General features: G+C 40.5%; 1 pseudogene; it reads left to right on the forward strand.

Annotated features, from left to right (window-relative positions):
- Nucleotides 1–23,982, forward strand: part of LOC147421347 (uncharacterized) — a 217,450-nt pseudogene that overhangs the window by 171,604 nt on the left and 21,864 nt on the right.

The following is a 23,982-nucleotide window of genomic DNA, read 5'->3' on the forward strand; positions in this document are numbered from 1 at the left end:
TACTCCAATTCTCTCCAAGAGCATAAGAAACATCTCCAAGTAATCTTTCAAGTTATGAAAGAGAATAAACTTTTCATTAATAAAAAGAAAAGTGAATTTTTCCTCCAAGAGATTCAATACTTAGGTCACATTATCTCTCTAGATGACATTCGAATGGATCCATCAAAAGCTAGAGGTAATAAAAGAATGGACTAATCCAAGGAATCTACACGAGCTAGGAAGCTTAATTGGTATGTGTTCATAGTATAGACTCTCCATAGAGAAATTCTCGCTAATAGCAGGACCATTAAATGACTTAACAAAAAAGAACGTTAGGTGTACATGGAGTGTGAAATAGAAAAATTCTTTTGACAAGCTCAAAGATAAGCTTATCTCTCAATCTCTGCTTACACTATCGGATCTCTCAAAGCCATTTGAGGTCCATTGTGATGCGTGGCAGCGGAGGCTCCCTCTTATTCGCACCAAGGAATTCTTCACGATGGTGAGTGTAGAGCAGTGAGTGACACACCCTTTCTCTCTTTGAGCTTGCTAGGGTAGCTTGGTTGGGTGCTTGCAGCCATCTGTGTCTCACACAAGGTGTTCGGTAAGTCCTTAGCTCTAACATATGTGGTAGATGCACACATTTTTTGCAACGCTGCCAAGGAATTGCCTTGTACCACGTTCAAGAAGCACTCTACACTGCCTCGTGAAGTCACTCAGTGCATGTAGGAAAGGTAGAGGAGGTGCGTGCTTGTGCTTTAGGTACAAGTTTGTTAGGAATGGTAGGAAGTTTAGTTATGTTAACCTCTATTCTATTTTGTTTAGTCAAGATTTGTTGTGTTAAGATCTGTTCACTGGTTCTATCAGCTTTGTTTTAGCTTTGTTTTGTTAGTTCCGTCATTCTATCCTAGTTCTGCTAGGTCCACGCGTGCAATTGCTCAGTTTTGTGTACGACACGTAGATCTGTGCGTGGACACAGCCACACACAACTTTGTGCACGTGCAACCAGTGACCACGCAGGCATATGCGGAATAAAAAAGGAAGAAAATCAAAAAAAGAAAAAACGCAAAAAAGAAAAATGCTAAAGAAAAATTCTTATAAAAGAGGAAAAGAAGAAAAGCGTGTATTAAAAGAGTGATCGGGATTGGGATCACTCCCCAAGCCTAGGCCCAGGCCCAGGTCTCATACCTCAGTCATAGTATAGACCCACCGAAGATCCACAACCCAGTGCTAGCATGTATAGCCGTTTTATGGAGACATTTAGTAGAGATACCCGCTCCGAACCGGAGGCCAATGAAGCGTATGAAGGGGGTGGGAAAGTAGATTCTTTGTTCACATCTCACATTGCCCACACCCCCTAAGAGTGTCCATGTGGATATTCTGCCTACCTCCTTCAATGCAGGCCCTATCAAGCTACCTCCCTTGGAAGCTCCCTCTAAAGTACCGACCACAAAAGGCAAAACCATGGGAAGCAACATTGCTTCTACCCCACAAGGGACCTCTACACGTCAAGTCTAGAAGGGTTATTCCTTAACACTAGGTTGGTAACCTAACAGGACATAAAAGTGTCCTTTCAGGGTTTTGAAAAAAACCTCCAAAACCATAGTAGTGTTGGGGTATAAAGCCCAATGTGGTCGCCCAGGTAAGTGGGCGGGCCGCCAGGTATGTACACATGTTCTTTTGTAAAAACCTAATAAGAACTCACTATGCTCTACACATTACAGTAGAGCGAGTTCACCATATCGTCGTGCTCTTCTTCTCGCACTCTCTCTCGCGTCGCACTTCCGCTCGTACGCCTTCAACTGGTATCAGAGCTCAGATCGAGGCTCGGGGCAGCACTGCAAGAGGCTAGAGTCACCAACTCAGATTGGAGTGAAATTTGACAGGCGAAGACACGGCCCCAAATCCTGTGGGAAATCCCCAAGGGCTTGGTGTTCTCAGAATTTCATTCTCAGGTCATCTCGGCCACCGTTCGGCTTCGACAAAGGTCTGCGCAGGCCATTTTCGACTACGTGGTCTCGACGGGTTTTCGGCCTACGACTACAGGTGCTAAGGATATCGACACTACCAGAGTGTTGATTTGTGGCTGTTTACACATCGAAGGACGACTCACAGTTCTTGGAGGCGTGTCACATACGACACAGGCGCATCTACACACAGACTGTAGGCGACATCCACTAGTTCATCAGGTAGCTTGTGTTTGCTGCTTGATATTCCAGATTTCATCCTGACATTGTAGGTACTTCCACATGGGATGTATTGTCAGAGATGATGTATGTCTGTTGAGGGTTTGCTGGCTGTGAGTCACGCAGTAAACAACCGCCGCAGCGGTTACAGCATACAGTGGGAAATTTGTGGATGTATGACTTTGTGGGAAGTCTATGTACTGTCAGATTTACTGTAGCCTTTATTGAGGGTCGAGTGAGGTTTTATTGAGCTGGGGGATTCTCGAATGTTGAGATCCTTTCGGTGATACAGGTCTTGGAGCGATCCCTCGAGCACCCTTAGATAGGCAGCTAGGATGTATTGACTGTGAGTTAGACAGTTGGGATTGCATCTTTGCTTTACTGCCGTTGAGGCATTGTTGCAGTCTATGCTTACAAGACAGTGACATGACAGTCAGAGACAGTACAGGTGCAGGACAGGTTTACCCGCAGCTTACAGTGTCAGAGAGACAGTGTTTTTTGAGCTGTTTTTTGGTTTGTTTTTAGTACACCAGAGAGCCATTTTACAAAGGAGACTCTGCCAAAATTTCTGCAGAATCTGAAGCTTTCTTGGTTCATTTGACAGGAATGCTACCATTGTGGCAAGAAGGGTCACATGAAAAGAGACTGCAGAGAATGGAAAGCAGAAAAAGGCAAAGAGAAAGCTGAAGACCATAGTGAGAAGAACAAGTCCTCAGTGAAGATTCAAGAAATAAATGTGGCAAACACTGTTGCAGAGGATGACAGTCTAGTGTCAGGAGACATCTACTTCTTGAAGAATACAATGGACTTAGCTCTTCTTACAGCATCTGATGGAAATGCAATGAGTGACTGGATTATAGACTCAGGGGCATCACTTCATGTGTCTCCAAACAAGGAGTGGTTTACCTCTTATGTGACCACTAAAGATCATGTTCGGCTAGGCAATGGGCAGACATGTGAGATCTTAGGTGTTGGAGATGTTCAAATGAAGTTTCAGAATGGCTCTTCTTTCACGCTGAAGAATGTGAGACATGTTCCCACAATTACAAAGAGCTTGATCAACACAGGTTTACTTGATGATGCTGGCTACGTCACCACTTTTGGACAGAACATGTGGAAGATATCCAAGGGTTCTATGAGAGTAGCACATGGAGTAAAGTCTGGAGGACTTTACATGATTTATGTATCAAATGTCTCTAAAAATGTAATCAATGTAACCGAGCAGCCGAACGTTTCTTTGTGGCATAGCCGGTTAGGACATATGTCCAAGAAGGGAATGGAAATCTTGTCTCGTTCTGGTTATTTGCCTGGCTTTTCATTTAATGATTTTGAATTCTGTGAACATTGTTTGTATGGTAAGCAAACACAGCAGCCACATAAGCATAGAAGCAGTAGAAGAGATACACAATTGGCACTTGTTCATAGTGATTTGTGTGGACCTATGCCTAACCTATCTCTAGGGGGAGCTTCTTACTTTATGACATTTATAGATGATTACTCGAGGAAAGTATGGGTTTACTTTCTCAAGCACAAGGATAAAGAGTTTAGTGTTTTCAAAACGTTTGTGACACTTGTGGAGAATCAGAGTGGCAAGAAGCTTAAATGCTTACGCACTGACAATGGGGAAGAGTATGTTTCAAAGGCCTTTCAGGACTTTTGTGAGTCAAAAGGTATAAAACGTGAACTTACTGCTCCTTACAATCCTCCTCAAAATGGTGTTGCTGAGAGGATGAATAGGACCATACAAGAGAAGGTTAGAAGTATGTTGTCTAATGCACAGCTGCCAAATGGGTTTTGGGCTGAAGCTGTATCAACAACTGTTCATCTTGTAAATAGATCTCCTAGCAAGGTTTTGCAGAAGGATTCAGTGCCAGAGATGGTATGGTCAGGCAAAATGCCCTCATACAAGCATCTCAGAGTCTTTGGCTGTGAGGCATATACTCACGTTCCAAAGGAATTTAGGAACAAACTTGAGCCAAAGAGTAGAAAGTGCATCTTTCTAGGCTATGGTAATTCTGGTGAGATGGGGTACAGACTTTGGGATCCCGAATCCAGAAAGGTTGTCCGCAGCAATGATGTTTACTTTAATGAATCCAAATATCATTCTAAACTAGAGAGGGTTGAGGAGATTAGAAGAGTTGTCTTCCAAGAAGATGGACCTGCACGTGCAAGACATAATGTCAGGGCTCAAGAGGAGCAAGGACAGGATAGAGTGGAACCACAGGTTGTGGCTGAGCCTGAGCCACCTATTGTTCGTAGATCTGGACGTGTCACGCGACCTCCTGATACATTTGTTCCATCTATGAACTATGTCATGTTGACTGATTGCAATGAGCCTTCATGTTACAAGGAAGCAGTGCAAATGAAGGACTCCAGGAATTGGCAATTGGCCATGCAGTCAGAGATGACAGCTCTGCATAAAAACCAGACATGGAAGCTAGTTAAATTACCACGGGGCAAAAAGGCTCTACCTTGTAAATGGGTTTACAGGTATAAGATCACCGCTCATGATAGTCAGCCAAAGTACAAAGCAAGGCTTGTTGCCAAGGGCTTTAAGCAAGAACAAGGCATTGACTTTGATGAAGTCTTCTCTCCGGTGGTCAAGATGACTACATTGAGATGCTTTCTTGCATTGGTTGCCATATTAGATTTGATGTTGCACCAAATGGATGTCAAGACAACGTTCTTGCATGGTGATTTAGATGTGGAAATTTACATGCAGCAGCCAGAAGGGTTTGTTGAGAAAGGCAAGGAAGATTGGGTATGCCAGTTGTTAAAGAGTCTTTATGGCTTAAAACAATCACCGAGGGCATGTACCATAAATTCCACAAGTTTATGCTTTCTCAAGGCTACAAACGTAGTGAGTTCGATCACTGTCTATATACAAAGAAGGCTAAGGATGGCAGTTGGCTGATCCTTATTTTGTATGTGGATGACATGTTGATTGCTGGCAAGCACTTGGAAGAAATTTCAGCTTTGAAGTCAAAGATGGCAAAATCGTTTGACATGAAAGACATGGGTGAGGCAAGTCATATACTTGGTATGTGCATTGAGAGAGACAGATCAAAGAAGTTGATTTGGCTATCTCAAACAGAGTATATTGACAAGGTTTTGCAACGTTTCAATATGGAGAAGGGAAAGGCATTGAGTGTTCCATTGCCACCATATGTGAAACTTAGAAAAAAAGATTGTCCTGTGTCTAAGGAAGAACAAGCTGAAATGGATAAGATTCCGTATGCGTCTGCAGTGGGTAGTTTGATGTATGCAATGATTGCTACTTGCCGAGACATTGCATTTGCAGTGGGAGTAGTAAGTCGATACATGTCAAACCCAGGCAAGAAACATTGGGAGGTAGTGAAAGGAATATTGAGATACCTGAAAGCTACAAAGAGTATGCGTATATGCTATGGGAGTCAGGAGCTAAGTGTAAAGGGTTTTACAGACTCAGATTATGCTGGTGACTTAGACAACCGAAGGTCTATGTAAGGGTATGTCTTTACATTGGCTGGTGGAGCAGTATCATGGCGTTCTAGATTACAAGATTGTGTTACTCAGTCTACTACAGAGGCTGAATATGTTGCAGCATCAGAGGCATGCAAAGAATCAATTTGGCTTAATCGACTAGTAACAGATTTGGGAATCAAAGAAGAGATGCCTGTGTTATATTGTGATAGTCAAAGTGCTATACAATTGGCTCGCAATCCAGTTTATCACTCAAAGACAAACCATGTGGATGTGAAGTATCATTTCATCAGGGAAATGCTTGAGGATAAGCAACTTCAGCTTGTCAAAGTTCACACCACAGAAAATCCTGCTGATCTACTTACAAAAGGACTTCCCTTAGAGATCTTTGCGCATTTTTGCAAGCAGTTAGGTGTAGGGTAGTACATCACTTCTCTACATCTCTTATATATTAGCTTGTATAGTAGCTTCTCTCACACTTAAAGTACCACATCGGACTTTAAGTGGGAGGTTGTTAGGGTATAAAGCCCAATGTGGTCGCCCAGGTAAGTGGGCGGGCCGCCAGGTATGTACACATGTTCTTTTGTAAAAACCTAATAAGAACTCACTATGCTCTACACATTATAGTAGAGCGAGTTCACCATATCGTCGTGCTCTTCTTCTCGCACTCTCTCTCGCGTCGCACTTCCGCTCGTACTCCTTCAAGTAGATCCACTCATTTTGTAAAATCCTTTCATGAGGTTATAGTTCAAGGCCTACTACACATGGAAAAAATAAGAAACTTGTAAAATTTCTCGTCTTTTGGTCACACCAACCCTCCAAAGTTGATGGACCAGTACATTTTCATCAAAACAGTCATTTCTTACGCTTTGTTGCATAAAAATAAGATTAGGGATTTTTGTAGGACTTGAGAGAAATTCCCTAGTTAACTTCAATGGGTTGGTGATTAGAACATATGATTTCTTCTCACTCACTATTTTTTGTTTTGCCAAAAGAAATAGGTACAAAAAAGTTGAATTTTTACCATTCTGCAAACCTATCATCAAAGTTTCTATAGCCACGCTCAATACAAATAATATATGCATGTTTTCTTAGTTCCCTATTGTCCTTTAGGTTCATAAGAAGCCATGGAGAATGTCAAAAGAATAATACATCTCTTACCAAGGGGAATCTTGGGGACAAAGATGAAGTGCTAAATACAACAAACATGAAAAAACTGGGTTCAACATTATGAGTTGCAGAATCCCATAGAAACTATTCAATATCTAGCCAAATTTGATCCTTATGACTAGATATGGTTACTACCTACAAAATGCATGTAGTTGTCACAAGGAACTAATAATATTGAAAAAGATATACTTGATATACTAGAATGTTTCGTTTTCTTCTATAATTGAAAAAATCAACCATCGTTGTCTACTATGCAAAATAGGGTATTAGGTGCCCCAAAACTCAAGGATTAATAGCTTTATGTTACAATATGCAACATAGAAAATCAAAACTGCATTTGGATATCATGAAAGCCACCAAAAAAATCATAGAAGAGCTAAAATTGGCTAAAAAACAGGATTTGACAATTTTTGTAATTTGGTTATAGCTTACTGCTTTAACATTTATTTCTCCCTAGAAGCATCAGGACATGTTGAGGACTACTAAAGATAGTTCTCTAGCATTATAGACCTCACAAACATGAATTCTAGAGTGGTATAGTTACAAAAAGTTGAAAAAAGCCAAAAACAGGACCCGTTTTTTCACACAGTTTAGGTTGTGAAATGTTGTGCAAGGACTAGGTTAAAGATGGAATTGATATTCCAAAAAAATGTCGAGTTTTTTTCAGCTCATGAGACAACTTTCTAGATAGATAGCACCTCAAAATCCATTTTGAAACTCTTGACATAATTCAAGGAAAATGGTCACTTAACAGGACATAAAAGTGTCCCAGGACATAAAAGTGTCCCATTACCAACCTAGTGTTAATGAAACTTGGAAATATGACCTCCACATTGATATGTTGAAGGATCTATACTTTAAACATTCCTACCATGTAAGTTGGATAGAGATTATACAATTCACATCTAGCACCATTAATATCAAGGAGAAACAAAGAATTATGTGTAATGTCATCCACGACATCATCCACTCGGAGAGGCAAAATCAAGTCATAAACGTACCCTCAACTGATCCCATGAGATTTTTGGATACAAGCAAGGCCAAACCACCTACTCTATCACAAATGGAGACTCCTATGATGAGTCCCATGGACCCCTCATATGTCGTTTTGCCTGGAGTCCCGATGCAGTCCGAGCCCACGAACAACAACTTTAATTTTCCCAGTTTGGCTCAACTTCCTCTCAGAGAAACCCCAACGCCTACTCCAGTGATGGACCTGACAGAGAATGCACCAATGACCTCTAGGGATAGTGCAATACCACTACCTAGTGGCGTAGTACCTACCACTAGGCCTCAATCATATGTGCCTGTAGACACTTATGCACACATGGCTCCTAAACCAATCGTACCAATCGCATATGCTCCACGAGTGCCCTTATCTGAGTGCGTCTATGCCAAGTCATATTCCATTCTTGAGCCCTTATCTGAGTGCGTCTATGCCAAGTCATATTCCATTCTTGAGCCCTTATCTGAGTGCGTCTATGCCAAGTCATATTCCATATCCTACATCGGCTACATATATGCCAGGGCCAGTAACTACCCCCGCCCCACATATGATTCCAGGAGTGCGTCCACCGGCCATACCTCCTCACATAGGTGATTTGGTAGCATTTGCTCAAACGATAGGTTGATCTATTGCAGAGAATATGCGTCATGCACCTGAGAGAAAACCTAGGAGTAAAGCAGTACAAATTGCAAAGCTTACATAAAAATTCAATGGGGAAAAAGATGCTCCAAATCACATCAAAGTATTTAAACAAGTATGTGATTTCCTAGGAGAACACAATGAACTACATAAGTGCAATAGTTTAAGCTTAACTTTGAGTGGGAAGGGGATTGGTATAGGACCTTAAGGATGGAAGAGAAAATTATTTACCCTACTCTTTGGAGATTGTTCCTAAAAGAGTACATACAAGAAGGTGTGATTTAGGGTGTAGCATCTCAGCTACAAAAGGCCAAACGTGAGGAAGGCGAGTCAGTGAGAGGCTTTATCAACCGTCTAAAGTACTTAAACTCTTGGTGTCATATATGAGAGTTTCAACAATAACCAATTTCTTGATAGATTACTCCAAGGATTGAAACATGAAAATATCTATAATGGTCTAGTCATTAGAGGTATTACTACTTGGGAGGTAGTCACTACCAATGCAATCCAATTGGAGGACAATTTAATGATTGCAGGTGAAAGAGTGTCCTTTGAGCCAAAGTCTAGTAGATCACAAGTATCGGGGCATGAACCAATGACCATAAAGCTATTGTTAAACAACCAAAGATATCTGAGATGACTTTGGTAGATCTCACCAAGGCCATTCAAGAAAGCCTTGGAGATAATCGTGCTCCACAAAAAAATCATTTGTATCCAAGAAGGGAACATCAATGGTACTCAGCTTGCTTTGGTCCACATAGCACTAGTGAATGCCCCGCATTTAGAGTAAAACTCAATGGGAATTTCAACGCAAGTGGTAGGTACAATCATCAAGATAAGGATTGCATAATGTTAAAATATGTGATGGTGAATAGACCACCTTTGGCTTGGACGAATTTACCTCGAGTTCTTGCATTGATGCTTGCCCCACCTATTGAGAAACTATTGCAATACATGGTCCCTAGAGCCCAATATGTTGTTCAAGCTACACCTCTACCACCTCCAGTGGTAGGACCGTAGGCCCACATCCAAGAGTCACCCCTGTGAATCATATAGGTTGTGAAACATCTAATGCTTGTTTGGATAGCTATGAGGAAGAAAGAGACACTAGTACTTCCTATGGGATGGATACTCTTGAAGAGTGTCCTATACATTTCATGGAAGATTGTTGGGGGCAAGTCAATCCTATTTATCAAGCATCTGCTCTCGCAGCAAGAGGTCAAAACATCAACCTCATGGCTACGAGACCACCTCCTCAATGCTACAAGTGTGGTGGACCACATTGGATAGCTGAATGTCCTATTAGGCTACAAAAGAATGCCACACAAGTGCAAACCAGTTAGGGGAGCATGTCTGCAATGCGAGTACTCACATGTAATCACATGCCAGTACTCACGTCTGCAATGCCAGTACTCACATGCTAGTACTCACATGTAATTGTTGTCGCATAGATCATTTGATTGCATAGTGTCCCCATAAACCAAATACACCCAAGATGAGACCCTTGAATTTGATCAAAATTGGTAGTGGGACATCAACAATACCACCCGTTGTACCGACCAATGTGATTTCACAATCAATGCTCCAAAATTAAAACCATATCCTTGAAGAGAAAGATACCGCATCGATTTCCTGAGAAAAAGAAAAGAAAACACGAAGGAAGAGATTGCTAAATACCAAAAGTTCAAAACTGAGTTCCAAGACAAACATAGGGACATGAGATAATCCCGTGTATATGAACGACTCCGAGTATGATTCAGATTCAATTAAAACAATGGAAACCAAAACCATTACCCCAAAGGGAAAAGCCAACAAAGAACACGATGAGACAGAGCCAAATAGAAACCCAGTTAGGAAGAGCCATAAAGAAGCCCTGAAAATGCAACAAGTGTTTCCAAGTCCAATCAGGAACCCCCAAGATAAGCCTCGAGGGCCAAAAGAGGAAGATTGAAAAGAAAAGTTTGGGACCTACCCAAACCCAATAGAGGAGATTGAGCAAGCTCAACACCTAAGAGGTTTGGTGGAGGAGACTTAAAGAAATCTAGAACCAGAACCTAGACATGTGAAGATTTTTGACACAGTGTTTCCCACGCAAGTCCATCCTCACCACATGAACCATAGACTGCTAGCCATACCCAGTATCATCTGAGAAGAGAGTGAGGACAAGACATCATGTCTTCAGAGGTCCGAACCACTATCATAGCAAAGTTATATGGAGATCTTGAGCTATTCTTTTCCCTTTGAGCATTCCTCAATGGGGAGATACAAGTTGGATTACCGCAAATGAATAGGCATGATTTGATTATGAGTGTTGAGGAGAGTCAAGTGCAATCACCTGACTTAGATGGACACGAGCCTGTTGTTGAGGTACCCATCAATGAATTAGGGTAGTATTTTGAAGGTGACAAGTCTAATGCAATCCTACCTATCACTACAAAGGGATTAACTGTAAAGGGAATCCTTGATGGTGGTGTAGGAGTTATCATTGTTACTAAAAATTGTTGGGTATCCATGGGAAAACACCACCTCAACATTACAAACATTGTGGTAAAGATGGCCAATGGTACCATTGCAAAACCTATTGGGATGCTCAGGGATCTTAAAATCAAAGTTTTAGGCCACAGGGTACGACATACTTTCATCTTGATGGATTTCTCTAAGCACCCTATGTCATATGAAATGATCTTAGGACAATCTTTTAGGAGGGAAGCACAAATGGTCCATGATTGGTCCAAAAACCATGTCTATATGCAATTCCAGGACTTTGTCATTAGAGTGGATTTGGTGACCAATAAAGTACATCCCCTAGAAAGTAGAGCCATTATCAATCATTGTTCTGACACCATAATTCACTCAACCCCACTACAATACTATTATATTTGTAAGAAGGATATAGAAATTGGCCAAGATTCTCCTTATATGGATGTGTTACAGGGTATGACAGAGTCAGATAATATTGATTGGATACACCTAGCTGCAACCATAGACACCTGGGGAAACAGAGGAACCACTTGGCTCACACCAGAGGCGGAAGAGTTACCATAGGTTGCACACCTAAACATGATAAGTGAAATTCATATATCCTCGAAGGGTAAGAAATTTTTAGACCAACCTGACAGTGCCACTGATGACTCTATAAAAGACTCTGACCAATGCAACTCAGAGACTAAATCCCAAAGTGAAACTGATTATGAGCCTCATGAATTGAGAGATAACACAATTTTAGAGTCAGAACATTCAAGACCGAGTACATGGTAAGATTATTTGACGATATCTTATTAAGTTCAAGAGTCATCCTTTTGAAGATGCTAGATGGATGCAAAGAACACAAATGCTAGATGGATGCTAAGAAAATGTAAATGCATTTTAAATGAACAATGTTTTTGTCTTATAATACTCTCTCTTTTCCTTTAATTGTGCACAAATTTAACAAGTACGCATGCTTAGGATCAAGTTTGTGCTGATGATGTCTCCCAAACACCAAGTAGAATTTGTCACTCTACTTTGTAAGTATGATATGGACTAAAGAGCAGACATGCTTGTAGCAGCTGAATCTCTCAAGCACCAAATGGAATAATCATGCGTTTTGGAATGATGTCATAGGGTATAAAGAGATCCTTTACCCGCTAGCAAACCATGGACTAATGACTAGGCTTTACCTTCTCTACCTCATACTTGAGGACGACTATGATTTCAAGAGAGAGGTAAGTGTCATAAAATCTAATATGTAACTATTCCAAATGATTCTCTTATACTAACTGATCATTTAATATGGGAAGATAAAAGGGAGCAAGAGTTAGAATATTAAGCTTGAGTCAATTGAGCTTTAACATTTTAATCTTATTAAAAGAACCAATGAGAAATGAGATCCCCCTAATCCTATTGGATAGTCTACCAAGGGGTCCAATGAGAATTAAGCAACCCATAATCTAGCTTAATTCCTATTCGCTAGTTGATTTAGAGGTACGATAAGAATTTAGCTTCATTTAAATATTTATTAGTCTCTCTAAAGGGGAAGGAAGGACACTTGTCACAAGGATACACACCTCGCTTGTTATCTCTCATTGGCTAAGCCTTGGCATGGACCAATAGGATGCAAGCATGAGTATTTTCAAGAGGGGGGTCGACCAAAGCAAGAGGAGGCTCTCATGTTTTGCATACTCAACCACACACACTCACACAACTCATGTGTTTAGCAAGAACTCCATTTCCTTCTCCAATCTTGAGAAGTGGAGAGCCTACACCAACACCTCTTGGCTATGGAATGCAAATCCAAGCAAGTGTCAAGCTTCAATGGCATGCTCATCTTCTCTACCATCTTCATTACTATGCTAAGCTAAGCTCTAAGATTAATCTTTGGTAAGGAGAATACTTCTTTCTCGTATGCTACATTTTGATCCTCCCAACCCTCTCCACCTTTGAAGGTATTTGAGGTCTTGGGAATTGAGGCCGGGGACAAGTTTATGCTATTGCAAGTGAGTTTAATTGTTGTTTTGGGCATAATATTGGTGCATGAAGCTTTCCATCTTCATGGCATCAACGAGGTCTCAAGGAACACAAAGAATGTATTGTCCCAAGTCTCTGTTTATGGGAGAACATATAATACAAAAGCCTTTCGGAGGGGTGACCGGCTCCAAGTAAATCTAGTCCTTAATTGTTGTCAATTTCTCTAATTCTCTCTCTTTTACAAGTATTGTTCATGCCAAGCTAACTAGGTGTCATTTTTATATTGCTATCTTTAATCAAGTACTTCCTCTCTATCTTCATTAGGAATTCTCTTAATGAAATGAGAGTGAAATGCTCACTATTGTCATTTTAATTCCACTACAATCAATGTTATTAGCCTAATTCCATTACATAAGAGAACATAGAACGCATGCTGTGATGATTAGATTGTGGAGAGTTGGAGAATAACCCTTAGAAAATGTTATTGACTCAGTGATGAGGTAATTTGTATAGGCTGTGAAAAATAGCAAGTGACATAGAGTTGGCTATATTGAGGGGAGGGTCAAAAGCATTACGCTGCAGCAGATAATGTACAATTGAATTACGTGCTCCACAACTGAGATTTAGTAATGTGGGGACTCATTTTAAAAAAAGGCCTTAGGCTAGCCAAGTAAACAAGACATCTTTGAAGAATAACATTGCACAATGAAGTGAACGAATCTTAGAGAGTCAATTAAATAGTTTCATAAAGGCTAGTGTCACTCCATCTGAACTTTTCTTGCATGTTCAGAAGGAGAAGGAGAATATTGAAGTTGGACACCCTTCCTCCCTCATAGAGAGGTCTCTCCGCCTCATGCTTCATGTTATCACATGCTAGCCCCTCTATGTTCATGATTGTGATAATCAAGTCATCAGCCTCTAGCTCGTCGGTTGAGGGTCGTTGCCCACCTTGTCCAATATCGAAACTCGAAGATAATTTTGGGACATATACCCCATAGTGAGCCCATAGTTAGTTTGAGTAGATTTTGAATGCACCTTGTAGGTTACAAAATTGTAGCCCAACGTCCATTCTCAGATTCCTAACATATTAAAAGTAGATGATATTCAATACACAAGATGGACGTTGCTTACATACGCCAAGTCATAGTTCTTTGGTCCACACATATTGATGGACTATGATTGATAGCAATTCAATGCATAATAGATGGATCATAGTCTCAAACTTGTTGCATTGAAACACATCGAGTCCGATGCACAACCCATTTGCATTGATTTTACAAGGGCATGACACCCTGGCCAAGAGATATGCATGTCAATCGAAGGGTTACTCATAATGCCTATGTATACATACATGCTAAGGCAGGTTTCACAACGCACAAAAAATCAATTGTTGAAGGGACGTTGTGTTGATTTGGAAAAAGTATATTAGTTCAAAGTGAAGTGTGCAGTTTACAAACCCATCAAAGATGCAGGTAGCCTCATAGTGTCATAACAAAACTATGTCCTCACATTTTTTAGCGTGAAACATGGGCATGGCTCGAGCCCATGCCCATGCCCTCAACAAATTGCAATTGAGACAGGAGATCTAACCACTAAATCTATCATAAAATCTAATATCTAGCTTACCCAAATGATTTTCTCATATTAAACTGATCATTTAATGTGGGAGAATAAATGGGAACAAGAGTTAGAATAGAGACATGTGCTTCTAGACCTATCTCAGTAGGGGACCAAAAGGAGATCTGGTTGCATCTCAATATGGATCCAAAAGGAGATGGTCTACCAAAGAGCAATGTGCAATAAGTGCTTCTAGGCTTATATTAGCAGGGGACCAAGAGGAGAGATGGTTACATTCCAATACGGGTCCAAAAAGAGGTAGTCTATCAAAGAGCAACGTACATCTAATGGAGCTTAAAAGACCTTAGGGTTAGCTTCATTAAAGACCTCCAATAGTTAGTGTTAAAATTCCTTTGACTTTCGGCAAGCTAGGATTGAGCTTGAGGTGGGAACCCGACCTAAGCTTGAGGTGCTTGTCCTGCTTGATGACTAAGGTGCTTGAGGTGCTTTTCGTGCTTGATGAATAAGGTTCTTGAGGTGCTTGTAATGCTTGATGACTAAGGTGCTTGAGGTGCTTGTCATGCTTGATGACTAAGGTACTTGAGGTGCTTGTCATACTTAATGAGGAAGGTGCTTGAGAAGCTTCCCATGCTTGGGGGGGTAAGGTGCTTGAGTCAAAAAGAGACCCTACAAACTTAATGAGGAAGGTGCTTGAGAAGCTTCCCATTCATGGGAGGTAAGGTGACTGAGTCAAAAAGAGACCCTACAAAGGAGGGGGAAAGTCCCAAAGTTAGGGGAGTCTTTAACTTAACCTCCCACTCACCCAAAGGGAACCCCTTTTCTCAAGGGGCACATGGGACACATGCTAGAGTCTCCCTATGCTTATCCACATGGTGTGCTTGAATGCTGTTGGTTGGGCTAAAGAGGGGTCCAATGAGCTTCTTGTTCCATCCAACAAATATCTAGATATTTTCAAGCTCTCTCTCTCTCTAAGGGGTAAGGAGGACACTTTTCCAAAGACTACCCATGTACTTGAATGCATGCTGCATGTGATTGGCTAGGGGGAGAGGGGTCCAATGAGCTTGAAGCATGTGGAAAGGCTAGAACTCACCCCAAGCAATCAAAGGGGGTGCTAGGGGGGGTATACACCACACACACACACACTCATTTTGTGGATCATTCTCACTTTGTGAAAGTTGAGGAACTCCACCTCCTTCTCCAAGCTTGTGAGAAGTGAGAGCCTACACCAACACTCTTGGCTATGGAATGCAAATCCAATCAAGAGTCATGCTTCAATGCTTAAGCTTTCCATCTTCTCCATCTTCATTACTATGTATTATGTATGCTAGCAAGAAAAGTGATGATATGTGAGAACTATTTCTTTCTCCTATAAATGTTTCTTCTTCCTCTTCCCTATCCTCATTCCCCGATAGCACTCTCCACCTTCGAAGGTGTTTGAGGCCTTGAGACTGAGGCTCGGGATAGTTAATGCTTTCTACAATATAAACTTTGTTAATGCTTTCTACAATATAAACTTTCTATTGCATCACCTAGGTCATAAGGAACACAAAGATTGTATTGTACCAAAGTCCCTCTTGATTGTATTGTACCAAGTCCCTCTTGATGGGAGAAACTATAATACAAATGTCTATTGGAGGGGGGATCCCAGCTACTACGTATAAATCGGGTCCTCAACTATTGTCATGTTTTCTAAATTCTCTCTCTTGCAAAAGTATTGTTCATGCCAAGTTAACTAAGTACCATGTTTATGTTGCTACCATTAATGAAGTTCACCCGCTATGCTCACAAAGTAATCTCACAAAAGAGCTTCATGTAATTTCCTAATTCCGCTACTCTTAACGCTCATAGGCCAGTTCTATTACATTGGTATCAGAGCATTTGGTTTTTCTTTTCTTGCTTAAGAAGAGAGGTCCTTAAGTAGCCTATTAATGACTGATTTTCTTGATTATATTAGGGTAAGTGGGACTCGGATCTATTATCAATTTTGTTGAGCCCACTATGTGGGATATGGTGCATAACTTGGGAGCTTTGGTCTTAATAATGGAGTCTTTTTAGACTTGCCTACGGCTTTACCATTATTGAGCCATAAGAAGTCCGAAAGGAGCTATCTCTCGGCAACTAATTCGCTATGTTAGACTCACTCCACTACTCTTTATAATTAACCAATTCGAGCTGTGGGTGTAGATACTTAAGTGCCTATTTTCAAAGGCTAAGAGGAGTAGCAACTAAGGTTTTGAATTGCCAAAGCATACATTAAGTAAACACATAAGTTTAACTAACATGGATGACAATAACCAAGAGAGTAGAATGAACATTGATAACTTTGATTTGGCACATGAAGGTGCTAATGATAATGCCCCCATGTTTGTTAAGTATCTTGTTACTAGGTTGCAACAAGATATGGGCATCCCAGCTTTGCAACCCAAAGTTACTCAACAACTTTGTGCTTATGGGATTTCCTTTCCTCTCCAAAAGGAGAGAGATCTTAGGAGGCCTGTTGATGAGACCCCCAAAAGAAGACTCTCTCCCATACAAGAGGAGGAATCCAAAGAACGCAAAAGTAATGAATCTCTAAGTTCCTCAAAAGATGTGGCTCCATGAAGATGGCGGTCTAGATGATTGCCAACTCCTCCCAAGAGGAAACGGTCAACCCATAGTCCTTCCTCCTATTTTGACGAAAGCTATGGCTATTCTCCTAGAGAATACAAGAGGGGAGGACATCACAAATCTTACCCTGCATGGCGAAGGTCAAAGAGGGAGGAAAGAGTATCTCTTTTCTCACCTATGATGGCACCTTTGGTGCTACCGACAAAGTATTGGCCTTCATCCAACAATTTGATGCAGCCTTTGAAGACGAGAGCTTCATGGAGTCCTCCAAGCTACGCCATGTAGCTATGCACTTTCAAAAATCGGCTCGTGAATGGTGGTGGGCTAGCCTTCGTGGCAACGACGAAGCCCCAAAAACATGGAAGACTCTACGAGTTTCCATCATAAAGCAATTCCTTGCAAGCGATCCAAAGGACAAAGTGCTCATTGAATGGCGGAGTTTTAGGCTTCTCTCTCATGAGTCTATCCACAAATATGTGGATAAGTTTTAAGATTTACATCTCAAGGCTACTATCTTTCAAAAGATAGACTTCGCCGAGCAAAAGCAACAATTCTGTGTGGGATTACCCAGAGAGATGACCGAGTATGTCAACTCACAACGGCTTGGTTCTATCATCGAAGTAATTCACCACACCATGGTTCTTCGCGCATCATTCCAACAAGGGGCTAGACGGAATGTCAAGCCCATGGAAAATAAAGACAAAAGTGATGCCAAGGGGAAAACCAATGCCCAAAATTCTTACCAAGGCTATTCCAACAGCACCAACAATTGGTCCAAGGAGAAGGGAGTTTACAAAGGTAAATATAAACTCTCTCCTAAAGAGCTAGAAGCTTTCCGTAAGGACCACAAATGTTTTAAGTGTGGGGAGCAAGACCATGGTTATCATCCTTGCCCCAAGAGAATTGCCCGCAATGAGACTCCTAGAGCCTCTATGTTTGAAGCTCCAACAGAGGATTCTCATTGCCAAGGATTTCTACTTTCCTATGCTTGGGGAAAGATGGAAGAGAATGATGCCTTTATATTGTTTGAGCCTGGTGCAACTCACAACTTCATATCCACGGAGTTGACCACTAAGCTAGGCATACAAGCCCACGAGATGGGAGATGCATTGAAAGCCAATGGAGCTATCAAGGGACAAGACGTCTCAGTTACTTCCTTAATTGGTAAATTAAGGCTTCATGTACAAAGCTATGTGGACAAAAGGATTTCTTCATCTCCCCTCTCAAACATGAGAATGTTATCATTGGGGCACCATGATTTAACCACATGGCTTCCAGCATGAAGTTCCCTGAAAGGAGAATCTACTTCACCTACAGGAAAGAGAGCATGCACATAGATGCTAATGAGTCGGGGAACACCATATCCTTGCAATAAAGGGAATCAAGAGGAATTAGAGTTGTCTAATTTCGTAAATTAATCACAAGATGTTTACATTGATGACATACCTAGCCTAGCTACCTCTAAAATGAGAGATGATGACCATGCAATTGAGATTCTACCAGGAGGCTCACTGCCTAACAAGCCTGCTTATCGAGTTTCACAATCTCAACAAGAGGAGATCATGAGTCAAGTGCATGAATTGGTGGAAAAAGGGATGGTGAGGTCTAGCTCCTCTCCATTTTGTTCACCATTGCTTTTAGTGCAAAAGAAAGACGACACATATCACATGTGTGTCGACTATAAAGCAGTAAATAAGATCACTATCAAAAACAGATTTCCCATGCCACGGGTAGAAGATCTATTTGATAATTTACAAGTTTTGGCCTGACAAATGCTCTAGATGCATTCAAACTCATGATGGACAAAAATCTTCAGGCCATTCAAATTCTCTTGAAGAGTACAAGCGACACCTCCAGGTAATCTTTCAAGTTGTGAGAGAGAATAAGATTTTCATTAATCAAAAGAAAAGTGAATTTTACCTACAAGAGATTCAATATTTAGGTCACATTATCTCTAAAGATGGCACCCGTATGGATCCAATAGTTAGAGATAATAAAAGGATGGCCTAATCCAAGGAATCTACAGGAGGTACGAAGCTTCATAGGTATGTGTGCATACTATAGATGCGTCATTCAAAGAAAATCTCGCTAATAGCAAGCCCATTACATGACTTAACAAAAAAAGAACGTTAAGTATTCATGGACTGCAAAAGTGTAAGAAGCTTTTGAAGAAGCTTAAGGAGAATCTTATCTCTCAATGTGTGCTCACACTACTAGATCTCTCAAAGCCATTTGAGGTCCAATGTGATGCTTGTGGTAATTTCCTTGGAGCTATTTTGCTTTAGGAAGGGCATGCCATAGCATATGAGAGTCAAAGACTCAACTTCGATAAGTGACTATTGGGCAAATACGAAAAAGAGCTACTAGCTATTCTATATTCCCTAAATACGTGGAAACACTATCTCTTGGGGACTCCATTCATCCTACGAATGGATCACAAAGCCTCAAGAACTTCATGACGTAAACAGATCTCTCCAACAAACAAATGAGGTGGAAAAATTTTCTTTTGCAATTTAAATCTTCATATTTCTCACATTGTTGGCAAGCACAATCAAGTGGTCGATGCACTTTCACAACGACCAAGGGTAAATATGGAGTCTATAGCAACTCACAATGATCTTCTTTTATGATAGATGAGTATGCTACTCACCGAGACTTTAAGTATGTAATTACAACCTTTGCATTAGGGAAGAAAAAAGAACCATTCACCTTGAAGGATGGTTATCTTGCAAACGGCAGTAGGCTATGTGTTAATCACCCATACAATAAGAAAGTCATGTATGAATCCCATACTTCTCCTTATGCGGGGCAAAGAGGGATTCCATAGTCTACTCTTTGAGGAGTAGAAATGTATTTCTGTTGGTCTACCATGAAAAGTAAACATACAAGAGTATGTTTCAAAATGCGTGGTATACCAAAAATTGAAATTTGATCGAGGGAAGCAACTTGGATTGTTTCAGTTGATAGGCTTGACAAGAAAACACACTCTATGCCTGTCAAAAAGACTATTAAGGCACATAAAATGGCAATCCTCTTCAGATCTCAAATTTTCAAGTATCATGGCTTGCCAACGTCCATAGTGTGGGACAAAGATCCTAGAATGACCAAAAATTTCTAGAAGAATCTCTTTGAGAATCTAGGAAGTATATTTAATTTCTCTTTCGGCCTATCATCCACAAATGGATGACCAAAGTGAAATACTAATCTAATGATTCTTGATGTACTAAAAGCCTATGTCATGGAAGTAGATCAACGTTCTTAATGAGAGAAAAACCTACCTCTTATAGAGTATGCGTACAATGACATTGTACATACTTCTATGGGGAAAGCACCTTTCGAAGTTAAAGAGGGAAGATCCAAAAGTCCCTTACTACTTAAAGTACATGGGAAGATCTTTGCTACTAATGAATATAGCCGAGACTCACAAGAATCTTTTCCAAAAATTAAAGAGGTTATATCCATCTCGAAGCAAAGGCAAAAGGAGCTGCTGCTAATAAGCACAGAAGAGCCTTATCCTTTAAGTAAAATGATTTGGTCTTGCTAAAGTTTGTCAAGGCTCGTCTAAGGCATACTACGGGCAAGAATCGTATGGTCCACCAAGAGTACTATGCTAAACTAGCAAAAAGATATCATGTTCCTTTTTAAATTCTTAAGCCAATCAATGAGATGGCTTATCAATTAAAGTTTCTACAACCATTGGCTCATGCAGCATGTTTTCCATGAAAGTCTACGTAAGCCTTACAAAGGAGCACCATCAAAAGAAGCAATAGTTGGAGACCTTCCAAAAATCGGAGATCAAGTCCTTCAATCTGAGTCCATCCTATGACATGAAGACAAGGTATTAAGAAACGGTAAGATTATCTGATGATATCTTATTAAGTTTAAGAGTTATTCTTTTAAAGATGCTAGATGGATGCAAAGAACTTAGCTTAAGGATAATATGCACCTTGTCAATACTTACAATGATGCCTTAAAATAAGCATATGAAAATGCATTTTAAATGAGCATTTTTTTTTTGTCTTATAAGACTAGTTCTCTTTTTATTGTGCACAATTTAAGAAGTATGAATGCTTAGGATCATGTTTGTGGTGACGATGTCTCCCAAACACCAAGTAGAACTTACTTGTCACTCTGCTTTGGAAGTATGATATGGACTAATGAGCAGACATGCTTGCAGGAGCTACGTCTCTCAAGCACCAAATGGATTAGTCATTCATCTTGGAATGATGTCGTAGGGTAAAAAGGGATTCTCTACCCGCTAAGAAACATGGACTAATGACTAGGCTTTATCTTCTCTACCTCATAGTTGAGGACGACTATGATTCAAGAGAGAGGTAATGGGCATAAAATCTAATATCTATCTTACCCAAATGATATTCTCATATTAAACTGATCATTTAATGTGGGAGAATAAACGAGAACAAGAGTTAGAATAGAGACATGTGCTTCTAGACCTATCTCAGCAGGGGACCAAAAGGAGAGATGGTTGCATCTCAATACGGATCCAAAAGGAGATGGTCTACCAAAGAGCATTGTGTAATAAGTGCTTCTAGACTTATATCAGCAGGGGACCAAGAGGCGAGATGGCTACATCTCAATACGTATCCAAAAACAGGTAGTCTATCAAAGAGAAACGTACATCTAATGGAGCTTAAAAGACCTTAGGGTTAGCTTCATTAAAAACCTCCAATAGTCATAAGTGTTAAAAGTCCTTTGACTTCAGGCAAGCTAGGACTGAGCTTGAGGTGGGAACCCAACCTAAGCTTGAGGTGCTTGTCGTGCTTGATGACTAAGGTGCTTGAGGTGCTTGTCGCGCTTAATTAATGACTAAGGTGCTTGAGGTGCTTGTCATGCTTGATGACTAAGGTACTTGAGGTGCTTGTCATACTTAATGAGGAAGGTGCTTGAGAAGCTTCCCATGCATGGGGGTGTAAGGTGCTTGCGTCAAAAAGAGACCCTACAAACTTAATGAGGAAGGTGCTTGAGAAGCTTCCCATGCATGGGGCATAAGGTGCTTGAGTCAAAAAGAGACCCTACAAAGGAGGGGGAAAGTCCCAAAGTTAGGGGAGTCTTTAACTTAACCTCCCACTCACCCAAAGGGCACCCCTTTTCTCAAGGGGCACATGGGACACATGTTAGAGTCTCCCTATGCTTAGCCACATGGTGTGCTTGAATGCTATTGGTTGGGCTAAAGAGGGGTCCAATGAGCTTCTAGTTCCATCCAAAAAATATCTAGATATTTTCAAGCTCTCTCTCTCTCTCTCTCTCTCTCTCTAAGGGGTAAGGAGGACACTTTTCCAAAGACTACCCATATACTTGAATGCATGCTGTATGTGATTGGCTATGGGGAGAGGGGTCCAATGAGCTTGAAGCATGTGGAAAGGCTAGAACTCGCCCCAAGCAAGCAAGGGGGGTACTAGGGGGGTATACGCTACACACACACACTCATTTTGTGGATCATTTTCACTTAGTGAAAGTTGAGGAACTCCACCTCCTTCTCCAAGCTTGTGAGAAGTGAGAGCCTACACCAACACTCTTGGCTATGGAATGCAAATCAAACCAAGAGCCATGCTTCAATGCTTAAGCTTGCCATCTTCTCCATCTTCATTACTGTGCTATTATGGATGCTAGCAAGAAGAGTGATGATATGTGAGGAACTATTTCTTTCTCCAATGAAATGTTTCTTCTTCCTCTTTCCTATCCTCATTCCCCGCTAGCACTCTCCACCTTCGAAGGTGTTTGAGACCTTGAGACTGAGTCTTGGGATAGTTAATGCTTTCTACAAAGCTTATGTTATGCTTGTGATGGATGAATCTTCATTGCATCACCTAGGTCACAAGGAACACAAAGATTGTATTGTACCAAGTCTCTCTTGATGGGAGAAACTATAATACAAATGCCTATTGGAGGGGGGACCGGCTACGTGTGAATCCGGTCCTCAACTGTTGTTATATTTTCTAAATTATCTCTCTTGCAAAAGTATTGTTCATGCCAAGTTAACTAAGTACCATGTTTATGTTGCTACCATTAATTAAGTTCACCCGCTATACTCACAAAGTAACCTCACAAAAGTGCTCCATCTAATTTCCTAATTCCGCTACTCTCAAAGTTCATAGGCCATTTTCATTACAACATCTCTTTTGGTTCATTGTAAGCAATCTCGCAATTCTGCTTTCTATTTGATTGGCTATCAGAGTGCAAATGAGAGCAAGTTGGAAAAGGCAAGCTTAGGTTGACGTTAGTTTGCTTGCTAGGGTTCATAAAACTACACACAAGACTTTTATCTTTTTTTGTAGTATATTTTCACATAATTTCAAAAGAAACAAGTGAAAGGGACACGGTGGCTTTCTAAAACAATAAAAAAGTGATAAAATCATTAGGTTGAGTTTAACTAGAATTAGAAGCATTGTTCGGGAATGTCTCTTTTATTAAGGGATTGAGATTTCTTCTCGCAAAGAAGCACACTGTAAATACAAGCAGAATGTTTGAACTAAGTTCTTACATATTTCATCGATTTTTCTTCCTTTTATCATGGTTTGCTCATTAATATATCTACTAGCATAATATGACGGAAGGGGGAGCCCTTTACACGTGTCACAATCTGCGACCTGAAAGCTAAAGTTCAAAACTAAAAAAAACTTTTTTACACGCGATAAAAAAAAGAGAAGGGAAGAGAGAGAGACCGTCGAAGACGACCGACCGTTATAAAAAACTCATTAATAATATATATATATATATATATATATATATATAAATATCATTAATTTATATATGTGTGTGCATATAAGTATATGTATAGAATTTACGAGAATGATGCAAGGTGAAGCTTCAATCAATATTGTAAAAGAATGGAATGCAAGAGAGGTCAAACCAAGTAAGCATATGAAATGAAAGGTGAAATAAAAAGAT

This window comes from Adiantum capillus-veneris, chromosome 28 (genome assembly GCF_014529385.1).
Source record: "Adiantum capillus-veneris isolate H3 chromosome 28, ASM1452938v2, whole genome shotgun sequence".
Lineage (NCBI taxonomy): Eukaryota > Viridiplantae > Streptophyta > Polypodiopsida > Polypodiales > Pteridaceae > Adiantum > Adiantum capillus-veneris.